Source organism: Balaenoptera borealis (genome assembly GCF_965194805.1).
Source record: "Balaenoptera borealis genome assembly, chromosome: 15".
NCBI classification, from domain to species: Eukaryota; Metazoa; Chordata; class Mammalia; order Artiodactyla; family Balaenopteridae; genus Balaenoptera; species Balaenoptera borealis.
This window is the reverse complement of record NC_138871.1, coordinates 14,324,109-14,336,420: the sequence shown is the minus strand read 5'-3', so window position 1 is coordinate 14,336,420 and position 12,312 is coordinate 14,324,109. Positions and strand designations below refer to the sequence as shown.

Here is a 12,312-nt window from a genome sequence, read left to right as displayed (position 1 = left end):
CTAATGAAGAAATACTAAGGTAAGGTCCAGGCCTTCAGTCCACTTGTAGAACTGGTACTAACATTTTCAAATTAAGAATTAACCATCCAAGATAAGAATACAACAGACGCTGCAAAGCAGTACATGACAAACTGTCAGATTAACTGTACAGCCAATTACTGGTGCAAGAGAGGGTAGGACATTAATATTTATTGGGAGGAATAAGCCTACACACGATATCATTAAATCCGAAAAACACCTTCTTCGGGGACTTCCCTGGTGGTCCAGTGGTTAAGAATCCACCTTCCAATGCAGGGGATGCAGGTTCGATCCCTGGTCAGGGAACTAAGATCCCACATGGCACAGGGCAACTAAGCCTGCGCGCCGCAACTACTGAGCCCACCCGCTCTGGAGCCCTCGCACCACAACTACAGAGAAGCCCGCATGCCACAACAAAGATCCCACGTGCCGCAACTAAGACCCGATGCAGCCACATCAATCAATCAATCAATCAATCAATCAATATTAAAAAAACCAAACACCTACTTTTTTGAATTGCCATCTGCATTTAACCTGCCGAAGGTCACACACAGACAAGTAGGGAGCTGAAATTTCCAACCAACATCTATCCATGTCCAAGTCCACGCCCTTCCGCCTGGGGGTACTTAGGAAGGGTAGGTATTGGAATTAGGTGGGTATGCCTGTATGTGAAGGTTTTTTTGGTTTTTAATTTTCTTAATACTAAAGGCACGCCAAAGCACAGATTATTAGAAACAAAAACCTGAAACTGACAAAGCAGTAAATAAACCGACGCAGCTGGAGTGGACAATCTGGGAAGATGAGAAGGTACAGCTTAGATATTAACACGGCAGCCGAAAGAGCATGCCCTTCAAGGTGGAAGGTGTCTTGAGAAGGACTTCACAGCAAGAGAGAAGGAAGCCTCACCCTAGGCTGTCTGGGGACAGCGGGGCAGGACACTGGACGCTCGGGTGGAAAGGGGGCCGCACCTGGTGAGGAAGAGGATGGGACAAGAACAGAGATCGATCAAGAAATGATGAAGACTAGCGCCCAAAAGCAGCAGGCAAAGATCAATCTGGGTCCCGGTTACGGAAAGAAATAGGATTGGAAGTCAATTTTTGTAGTTTAGTGATGATGATGTGCTAAACTTGAGATGATAAATAACTAGACAAAGATGCCCAGGATGCAGCTGGAAATGCGACCTGGACTCCTCGGAACGCCCATCCCTCCAGCCAGCCTTTCTCGGCAGGTCCGAGAGTGATTCACTCCTCTCCTGTGAACCTCGACTGGTACAAGTCACACGCCATCCACGGGAAAGTGGAGAAGACAGTCACTCAAATCATGCTTGGATTTTATGTTTTAGATGAAGAACTGTACTTGATAAAGGAGGACAGGAGACAAGACAGAAAGCCTGCCTCAGGGGGAGACGGCTTTGGCACGCGCAGAGATTAAACACCTCCCAGTGCCAAGGACAACACACCCAGCTACAGCAGGAGCAGAGGGGGCTGGGTGAGGAGGGGAGACCCACCCTGTGGGCAGAAGGAACGGAACGAGCAAAGCAGAGGCCTGGGGAGTTTGGAGAGCGAGCGACCAGGTACAGCTGTGAAAGTATGGCCTGGGGTGTGGGCGCAGGCAGGAGTTAAGGGCAATACTGTGGTCTCCTTGGACACCCCAGGGCTGGTGCCACATCTCGGCTGTGAGTGTTGACTGCTGACAGCACACCGCTGCCCCCTTCTCTGAGGATCTGCCCTCTGTCCCCAGCCGACGATTGATTGACAGGGGGACAAAAGGCCTGGGATTACCCTGGAGAGCAATTCAAGCTCCAGAGCTCCCTGGGGGAGCAGCTGAGACCACAATTCCTGTTGGCTCTGCTTCTAGGGAACCTGACCTAAGACAGGTCATTAGGTCAGCAGGGTCAACATACGGATGATGGCAGAAGGTCACGGACGATCACGAGAAGCCCCTGAAGATTTTATTCAGGGGGGTCATGAGATGTGGAGGAGAGTCGCCGGGGAGGCAGCAGGGACGTGGTGGAGGGGTAGAGCCAGAGACGGGGCTGGTCTCAGCAGCAGACCCTGTGCCCCAGTCCCCATGCTGTGGCCAGGTGGGCAGGAGGGGCTTCCAGCTGCAGAAAAGACAGGGCTTGAGGCAGGTCAGGTGTGGCAAGCAGGCAGGCAGGAGGAGAACTCGTGTCAGGGAGGTCACAAGGAGGACGTGTGCCCTTGCGGAGTCCCCAATGCCAGTGGGCCATCAGGCTGATAAATGCCAGCTTGGAGCCCCGGGGAGGGATCTGAGCTGGAGTATCAGTCAGGGGTGCACTTGGTCGCACGTAACAGAAACCTGGGCGCCAGCCAAGGCTTTCAGCCAACTGGGGGTGTCTTTTTTTTTTTTTCTTCTTTTTTTGGCCATGCCACGAGGCATGCGGGATCTTAGTACCCCAACCAGGGATCAAACCCGTACCCCTTGCAGTGGATGCTTGAAGTCCTAACCACTAGACCGCCAGGGAATTCCCCGGGCGTGTGTTTTTCTTACAGAACAGGCGCAGAGGCTCTGCAAAGCTGTCCGTGCCCCTGGCTCCCACCAGCCTCTGCTCCAAACTCCAAGCAGGAAGGAGAAGAGGGATGAGCCAGAGAGGAAGGGGAGGCACCTCCATCAGGAGAGGAAAAACTTCCCCGGAAATCCCTGACGGGCTTCCAATTCTATCTTTTTAGCCAGAACTGCATCACGTGGCTACTCCCAGCCGCAAAGTTGGCCAGGAACTTTTCACAAACTGGGCAGGCTGCTTCCACACAAAATTAGGATTCTGCCATTAAGGAAGGAGGAGAGAGGGAATCTCTAAATCAGCAGCAGGGCCAGCCACAGCCGAGATAAGGGCCTGGGGCTATTTAGGTAAAGGAACAATTAAGGCTGTTCTAAAGAGATTAGATCTCCAAGGGGAAGAACAAAAGGCAGAGCCTTCTAGGGGTTGGAGAGGTGAAGAAGCAGCACAGAAGTTACTGCTGGAAATCAGAAAAGGAAACCTTAAGTAAAATCTGTGACTCTGCTGTGACAGTTCCAAGCCTGGGTTCCATAACACTCCGGAAATTCAACTATTTAAGAAAGGAGCACAATAGTTCCTAAACAAAACGCATTTTGGATCGCTTTAACCTAAAAAAGTAATATGTGTGTCCCCACTGTACACAGAAAAAAGGGTGACTTCTAATTTCATCAGTTCCTCCAACATGCTCTGTGGGAATGCCAAGATGAAATGGATTAAGTCCCCGCTTTCTAGAAACCCGAGGTCCAGGGAAATGACAACAGGAACGTAACTCCAACAGCACGGGGAGGCCTGCAGGAAAGGAGGCTGTTCACAGGTGTGGTGCCTGACATCCAGCACAGACACAGACACAGACACGGTGTGGCCTCCCCAAAGCCCACCCACAGGTACCATCACAAAAGCCAGGGGGCTAGGGCCCAGAAGCTGGGAAGCCCTGGGTCAGAGTGAAGTTCTAAACTAAACTTTCTTCTGCCCCCAGCCAACAGGAAGGAGAAGTGGCGGGGGGAAGATGGTCTAGTTGGAAAAGTTCAAGAGCACAGCAGCCACGGCCTTACCTGGGGCTCACAGAGTCTTGGTGACCTGTGCTCCGGGTCCACCCAAGCTGACCGGCATCCTCATATAATCTAGGTGGCTAATTTCAAACCAGTTTCAGCCGTGGAACTCTTTTTGTGTTTTAAACAGGAACACTCACTTAGAATCCTAACATATAACACAGAGAAGAGGCATGGAGTTGATCTCTTGCAGGGTTTCTCTGCCTCGGCACTACTGACATTTGGGGCTGGGTAATTCTTCGTTGTAGGAGGCAAAGAGGCTGTCTTGTGCATTGTGGGATGTTTCACAGCATCCCTGGCCTCTGCCCACTAGATGCTGCGAGCATCTCTGGTCCTCGCCCTCTCTCCCAGTTGTGACAACCAAAAATGTCTTCTGACCTTGCCAAACATCCCCTGGAGGGCAAAATCGCCCCCGACTTTACCCATTGGGATAAAGTCACTATATATATTAAAATCTCAATACTGCTATATTTTTTAAAGTATTGCAGGTAATTAAACAATGCAAAAACTGAAAATCAAAGACTGTGGGCTAAAAATTGATGTTACTTGACCTTCAGTATCCAATCTTTTTCTAGATTTGGTTTGGGTTGCATAAGCTCACGAAATCCCGATTCAGCAAGATACGTGGTCGTGTTCTCATGTGTACAATGGAACAGGAACCAACTGGCAGGCACAGCCCTGCAATTCACACACCAGCCTGCTGCGGCGGGTTCACAGGTGTGCACGGGGGAGGAAGGACAGCTTTCACTCCTGGATCCATGCAACTCAAGCAGATCACCTTAACCATCTCAGTCCACGCCCACCAGCAAAGGGTGCAAACCTCTGCTATATGGGACCTTCCTATTTCTGCTGGGTAGGCAGTGTCTCATTTCTATTTTAGGAATGTGAGATTTCACCCATGATGTCAAAACCACAACAAAAGTGCTGGTGAGAGCACTGATGGCTGAGATCACGCTCAATCATCTCCCCAAAGCTTCTAATATTTGTTCAATTTAATTGATCAATGCCTCCATGTGTCTCGGCCTGCAGTTCTCCAACCTGACCATGCACAAGAACCACTTGCTGCTGTAACGTATGCAGGTTCCCAGACCTCATCCCCAGAATTTCCCACCTGGCAGGACCAGGTGAGGACAGCAAATGTGCATTTTAAGCAAGTTCCCCCAAGTTATGTGGGTATGGCCCTTTAGGAAACCTTGCTCTCCAGCAAGCTTCTCACAGCTGTGATTTACAACAGATTTTAGCCTAAAGATTTTCAGATCCTCCTGCAAACTGCACAAAATTATGAGGACCTGTCTTCCGAGAAAGCACATAAAAGTGTTGCTCTGCGAATGTGTAGTCTACACTCTACAATTTTGACCACCTACCAAGATGCAAGCAACTGCAAGATGATTCTGAGGGATGCTTTTTAATCTACTTCTAATCAACTGGTATAGCTCCAATGCGGAGAATACATGATGACTATCATTCAATCGCCTGCTTTTTATATGTTTAAAATTGTTAAAGGCAACTAACTGAGCCCTCACAGTATGTAAACATTTTCCAAAATGAGAACATGCCCGGCAACTGCAGATGGTATTTCTCCAAGGTTTTACTGAAGTGACAAAAGATATTGACATCGACTGTTGCACTGTCAAATCTGGAGCTCTCTCCCACTCCCCGCACTCTCCTCACTCTCCTCTTCTCTCTGCTTCAGCCTAGCAGGCCTCCTGCTGTTCCTCAAGTGGTGGGGAGGCCATCCCCACTTCCACTTCGGGGTCTTCACTGGTGGTTCCCTCTGCCCCTCTTCCAGAAGGCTCCCTCTCGCACCGTCTTTATCCTGGTTTCTATTCAAAAGTCGCCTCCTTGATCACCCTCTGTAGCACTGCATTCTCACCCTAAGCCCTGTGATTCACTTTCCTGCTTTACTTTACCTCATACGCTCATTGCGACTCGTACATATTTGCCTACTGTCTGCTCTCCCCACTAAAACGTAAGATTCCTAGACTGTCAATGTTGTTCACTGCTGTAACCTCAGAACCGAAAACAGTGCCTAGCATGTAAAAGGCACTTAAATACTTGAACGAATGAACCAATGAATAAATGAATGCACTGGTCAGCAGCCTGCACCCAGATGCCCACAGAAAAGCTAACCCAAACTCAGCAAGATCCTAACAGGAGGCAGACGTGAAGACCAGATCCTTCCATGCGTCCAGATATCACAATCATTGGTTGTTTGTACAGTGTCCAGGGCACACCCGGCATACAGAGAACAGGGACAGGAATCCTTTTTCAAACAAGAATCACTGTGTGTGTATGGTGAGGAAGGGTGAGGAAGGGAGATAAATGATTGTCCCACCTACCACCAAGGAAATAAAAGAGCAACTGCAACATCACTTATATGTGGAATCTATAAAAGCCTAACTCATAGAAACAAAGAGTAGAGTGGTAGTTACCAGGGGCCGGGGGGGTGGGAGAAATGGGGAGGTGTCAGTCCCCAGTTATAAGAGTAAGTTCTGGGGATCTAATGCACAGCATGGTGATTATAGTTAATAATACTGTATTGCATACTTGAAAGTTGCTAAGAGAATAGATCTTAAATGTTCTCATCGCAAAAAAAAAAAAAAAAAAGATAATTATGTGCAGTAATGGATGTTTTAGCCAAGGCTATGGTGGTAATCATTTTGCAACATACAAGTGTATCAAGTCAACATGCTGTACAACTTAAATTCATACAATGTTATTTGTCTATTATATCTCAATAAAGCTGAGGAAAAATCCAATTAAAATAAAAGAGCGACTGGATCTGTTTTGTTTTGTTTTTCAAGAAAAGAGGGAGAACATAAGTAACTGTTTGGCTGTTGCCTGTTTCATGGTGGCCAAGTCACCTCTCTGAGGATGTCTGCTAACATGTAAGAAGCAGGCTGGGTGATAATGATGTTACACTCTGCCTGGGAAGCCTCTTTCGTAGGACAGCTGGAGGTCTAGTCTCAACCAGGCAAATGTGTGCATTGGAGCTGGTTGACCAGATACCCGGGGATGACCAGCAGGAGTGATGCCTTCTGGGACAACAGTGGTGGCGACATCAACAGGAAGTTGGAGAAAGAAACTTCCTGTCAGGTGAAACCACACTGAGTGGTCTCTATCCTGTTTTCCACAAAACTAATTCTGAAGAGAGCTCGGTGTTGCTGGAAATGATTTAGTAGCAACCCTGCAAAGCGCAGCCACTGAGAGCGCTGGCCTCTGACGCTACACTGGCCGCAGCACCATGACCTGGAGGCTTCTGGGCTTTTAAACTTTATTTCTGGACATAATCTCAAACTTACAGAGAGATTACAAGAAAACTACAAAGAATTCCCCTCACCCAGACTACCCACTTATTACCATTCTACCACATTTGCTTGGTGATTCTATTATATGACGCGCATACTACTTTTTTAACCACTTGAAAGTAAGTCGAGGACACAATGACATTCATCCCTAAATATTTTAGTATTTCCTAAAAACAAGGACATTCCCAGACACAACTGCAGCATTATGATAAAAATCAGGAAATTACTGTGGCTTTCATACTGTTCTCTAATTTAAAGACCTCAGACAAATTTCTTTAGCAGTCTCAATAATGGCCTTGGAGCAAAAACAGGATCACATGTGGCATTCAGCTGTCATATCTTTTTAGCCTCCCCTAATCTGAAACAGTTCCTTTATCTTTCATGACCTTGGCATTTTTTGAAAAGTACAGGCTAATTGTTTTGTAGAATGTCCCTCAGTGGAGATTTGTCCGTTTCTTCATGATTCAAGTTACGCATTTTGGGCAGGAATATCACAGAAGTGGTGCTGGTCTGTCTCGGTGCATTTTCTCAGGAGGCACCTGATGTTGCTTTGTCCCATTACTCGTGATGTTAAATCAATTGGTCAAAGTTGTGTAAGGCAAGTTTAACTACTGTCAAGTTACCCTTTTTCCTTTGTTAATTAATAAGTAACTTGATGGGAGATACTTAGAGGCTAAGTAATTACCCTGTTCCTCATCCAATCTACTGGTTTCAGCACCCAGGATAAGGATAAAGTTCTGTGTGAGGTCAAGCAAGGTCAAACTTCAGGCAAAACATCCAGGGCTGGTTGAAGCAGTAGCTGATGAGCAAGAATTAGCATTGAGACTCCTCTATCAGACTTAATTCAAATAACCACAAGGTATGTTCACTCTTCGCTATTAAGAAAAAAACACCTCTAGATTTGCTTTTGAGAGTATTCCATGAGTGCCCATGACTATGCTATTTTCTCTTACGTTGAGTCATGCCTGCTGGACACAGCCGTTCATTTACAAGTGCTCAGTGGCAACACCCAGGTTCAGAGGGCTGACACCTAGCCATCCTCACGTGGAGGCCTGGTTCTCCAGGGGCAATGCTGAGGGGTCAGCTCGGTGATTTCTGGTCCGCTATGGCATGGCACAGGGAGCTATACTTAAAAACAAAACTCCAACTCTCCATTGCCTTACATTAAAGCACAGTCAGGTTTAGGAACTCCTATTTGGATTATTCAAGAAACATTAAAAAAAAAACAACAACTCTGTTATCACAAAGTTAGAAACTTCAGAAAGAACATTTTGAAATCACACACCGGTTGTTACACTACAGTGCAGTGATATCCACTGCTAACATTCTGGTCTATATTCCATCTGCCTTTCCTCTTTGCATATGTATATTTTATCAGGTTTGGGATCATATTACCTACACTAGCCTTCTTCGGGCTGGGTCCACTGGAGATTAAGCCCTACAGAAAAGGATCTGAGTGTCTATTTTCTTTTAAGATTTTTTTTTTTTTTGACATGGACCATTTTTAAAGTCTTCATTGAATTTGTTACAATATTACTTCTGTTTTATGTTTTGGTTTTTCAGCTGCGAGGCATGTGGGATCTTAGCTCCCTGACCAGGGATCAAACCGGCACCCATTGCCCTGGAAGGTGAAGTCTTAACCACTAGACCGCCAGGGAAGTCCCTGAGTGTCTATTTTCTTAATTCTCCCAAGGACGGTACATAACTAGAATCACTCCAGAAGCACAGGAGAGAAGTTAATTCATAGTATACAATAGTGACCTTAGCGCATTAGGGCTTAATTCTCTTGTAGAGCCCCAGCTGGGGAGGGCTGGTCTGTACTGTTGTATAATTTGTTTTGTTCACCTAATAATCCTTTAAACAGACATTTAATAAGCATACACCAAACACTGGGAATATAAAGAAAACTAAGACACAGCCTTTCTCTTGAAAGGAAAAACCCAGCCAGGGAAAGCAAAAAATAGTTAAATACTCAAAATGCCAAATAACAGAGGAACCTGGAGCGCCCTGGGCAAGGGACCACTAGCTCCATCAGACAAAATCAAGGAGGCCTCCCTGAGGAGATGATGTGTAAATGGATCCTTGAGGGATAGGCAAGACCTCAGAGACAGAAAGAAGAGAGAGCAAGCATTCCGGATGGAAGGAAGGGCATGTCAAGATGCCCAGAGAGGGCTGCTCAGGCCAGGTCACAGGGGACCTGGGGGGAAGTGGCAGAAGATGTGACAAAGAAGGAACCAGGCCCTTCCAACTGGCCCCAGAGGAGGAGGCGGCCTTAAGTGGTTCTTAAGCAGGGGGGCGGAGAGCTCACACTGGGATGTAGGAGGCCACGGGACAGAGTGGTCAAGGGGCTGCTGTGACCACCGCAGCCAGGGGTGATGGGGCAGCTGAGCCAGAGCAGGGACGGCGAGATGGGGGCCGACAAGAGCTGTGGAGGAAGAAGAGACCACGGAACTTGGTGACTGAGCTGGCAGGGGCTGTTCTTGTCGCACCCAGCCAGCCGAGATCTGGCCTGCATAACGAATTCAGGCTGCTAATGGGAGAAAAAAAAGAAAAAAAAAAGCAAAGTATGCAAGAAGGCTACACCAGCTGCCACCATTCCACCATCCACTGAGATGATTTCACGGCCGAGGTGTGGGCACCCATCAAAGAGGAGGAGGCCAGAGGGAATAAGACAGGACACTGGGATAAACTGAGGAAATGGCCCAGAGAACTGCCTGTCCTCCTTGGGCCCCTCCAAGCTCTAACAAAACACCTTACGTAACAGCTCTCTGGCGGTGGGCCTCCACGTGACAGCAAATTAGACATGCAGAATATGCTACAGCAGAGCACGTCTGTGGCAACCTCATGAGTGCCATAAATAAAGCAAAATCTAGAAGCTACCTTTTTAATGGGAGATTTCCCTCTTAATCTAAAGGAAATACAAGTAGTCAGGCTGAATAAATAATACTTAATAGGAGAAAGTGAAAGTCAGTAGAATGAACAGTTAACAAAAGCAACTCTGGGACCCAATGTAAACAAGCTCCAACATGGGGACCTTCCCCCAAACAGGAGTATAAAGGGAAACACCAGGTATGAGATGATGGAAAAGTGAGTGTGCAAATTCTAAAATAACCAAGATCCCACCCCAAAAAGAAAGGGGAAGGGTATGGGTTCTTAAGGTTTGGGATTATGAAGAGACATCACCAAACAGGACCTTAGCAATATTCCTCAGGGAGCAGCTGGCTGGTCAATGTTCCCCATTGGGAAGGTGGAGGATTTGACAGGCAGTTTACGCACTGATCTGGTACAGTGGCCCCTCAGTATCTGCAGGGAATTGGTTCCAGGACCCCCCCTTGGATACCATATCCATGGATGCTCAAGTCCCTTATATTAAACGGTGCAGTATTTGCATAGAACCTATGCACATTCCCCTGTATACTTTTTTTTTTTTAACTTTGCAGTTTTTTGGTTTTTTTAAATTATTTATTTATTTACTTATGGCTGTGTTGGGTCTTCATTTCTGTGCGAGGGCTTTCTCTAGTTGCGGCAAGCGGGGGCCACTCTTCATCGCGGTGCGCGGGCCTCTCACTATCTCGGCCTCTCTTGTTGCGGAGCACAGGCTCCAGACGCGCAGGCTCAGTACTTGTGGCTCACGGGCCCAGTTGCTCTGCGGCATGTGGGATCTTCCCAGACCAGGGCTCGACCCCGTGTCCCCTGCATTGGCAGGCAGATTCTCAACCACTGCGCCACCAGGGAAGCCCCCGTATACTTTAAATCATCTCTAGATTACTTATAATAACACAATGTAAATGCTATGTATGTAGTTGCCAGCATGCGGCAAACTCAAGTTTTGTTTTTCGGAACTTTCAAGAAAGTTTCCGTTTTGAATATCTTTGATCCGCAGTTGGTTGATATGGAGGGCTGGCTGAATTCAATAACACTATTTGTCCTACAGGAACAGAAGAACCATACTAGTCATGTAAAACCCCAAATCCATTAGCAGAGAGTGGTAATGACCCCAGAAAAGGAACTGGAAGGACAGCGAGTGGGAACAACCTGGAGGCTGACAGGCCCCGGCAGTTGAGGGACTTGAAGGAGAGGGAGCAACCGTAGGAGGCAAAGGAAAGTTCTGTGTGGGTCGCTTTAAGCCCAGAATAAGTTAAGCATGTCTGAGTTCCTAAAACTGACAACATGTATTTAGGTCTGTAACAGGCACGGCTAAAACATACAGTTGCCTTTTATGCCCCAATCACATGTCCCTTTTACTCTCTGCTCCCCAAAATTTGGGAAACCAGCACTTGGGCAGGCTCCCAACAGGCGTACTGTCATTCACGTAACCCCGTTTTTAACCAGGCAGGGAGTATGTGCCTGGGGGTAGAGCAAGAAGCAACACAGACACAGCTTCTTCTTCTAAAAGCTCTCATCTCATTTTTAAAATCAGACAAGTAGATCTAACACCAATGTAATTATTTTCCTCATTTTTCTTTTTAACTCACTCTGCATTGGACATGAGGGCAGGGTTAGGAGGTATTTTACATTTGGAGGACGTGTGTATGTGTATGTTTGGGAGGGGGCTTAGAAAAGGCTCACCCCCACCCCAGGAAAGAATGGGTAGGACTTGCTGGGGGTGGGGAGACAGGTGCCGCCTGAGCAAGGACAGTAGGCACTGAGGGAAGTTTCTGAAGGTCTAGCCCCAGAGGGAACAACGTACCCAGAGGCTGGGAAAGGAAGCCGGTCATGCCATGGTGTGTTGGAATTTTATCCTAAGATAAAAGAAGCAACTGGGGGTTGGGGTGTGGATTTGAACTGGAACTGGAGTTTGGAGAGACCTCTCTTGAGGCAGGACTGGAGATGGGGAAGTCCTTTTGTGAGGCAGGACCAGTGAGGAGGCTGTCACGGAGACCCAGCAGAGTGACAATGCTGTGCCTGGAAACGCAGGAACCTGGACCAGGGAACAGAGCTGCCTCAGCCACCTCAGATCATCCTCTCAGGAGACCTTCTGAGGGGTGGGGTAGGAATGCCCTATGCGCTGCAAAGACAGGGATGCATTTGCCTCGTCTACCCCCTCCAGGCCAGATTGCCGGAGTCTGGATCCCAGCTCTGTCCCCTAGAATTTCTTAGTTTCTTAACCTCCCTGAGCCTCAATATCCTCATCTGTAAAATGGGGATAATAATGGTACCAAACTCATATGGCTTTTGTGAAAATTAAAAGAATATATATATATATATACATACATATATACATACACACACACACATATACGTAACATGTCTAAAACAGGTAAGGACAAAGTGAGTCAGTAGAGCATTTATCTTTATTTCTGTCCTATGTTTGTTGGGAGGGGGTGGTGTATAAGATTTTCAAGAAGAGCCACCCTCTGCCAACCACAAAACGCTCTTAGATTCCCATGACCCTCGATTCACTTGGCAGATAACTGAA

The 12,312-nt window shown here is 47.2% G+C and overlaps 1 protein-coding gene across 3 annotated transcripts in view; it reads right to left on the bottom strand.

Moving 5' to 3' along the window:
* Positions 1-12,312, bottom strand: part of ST3GAL5 (ST3 beta-galactoside alpha-2,3-sialyltransferase 5) — a 51,329-nt gene that overhangs the window by 33,807 nt on the left and 5,210 nt on the right. The gene's annotated exons all lie outside the window — the stretch shown is intronic.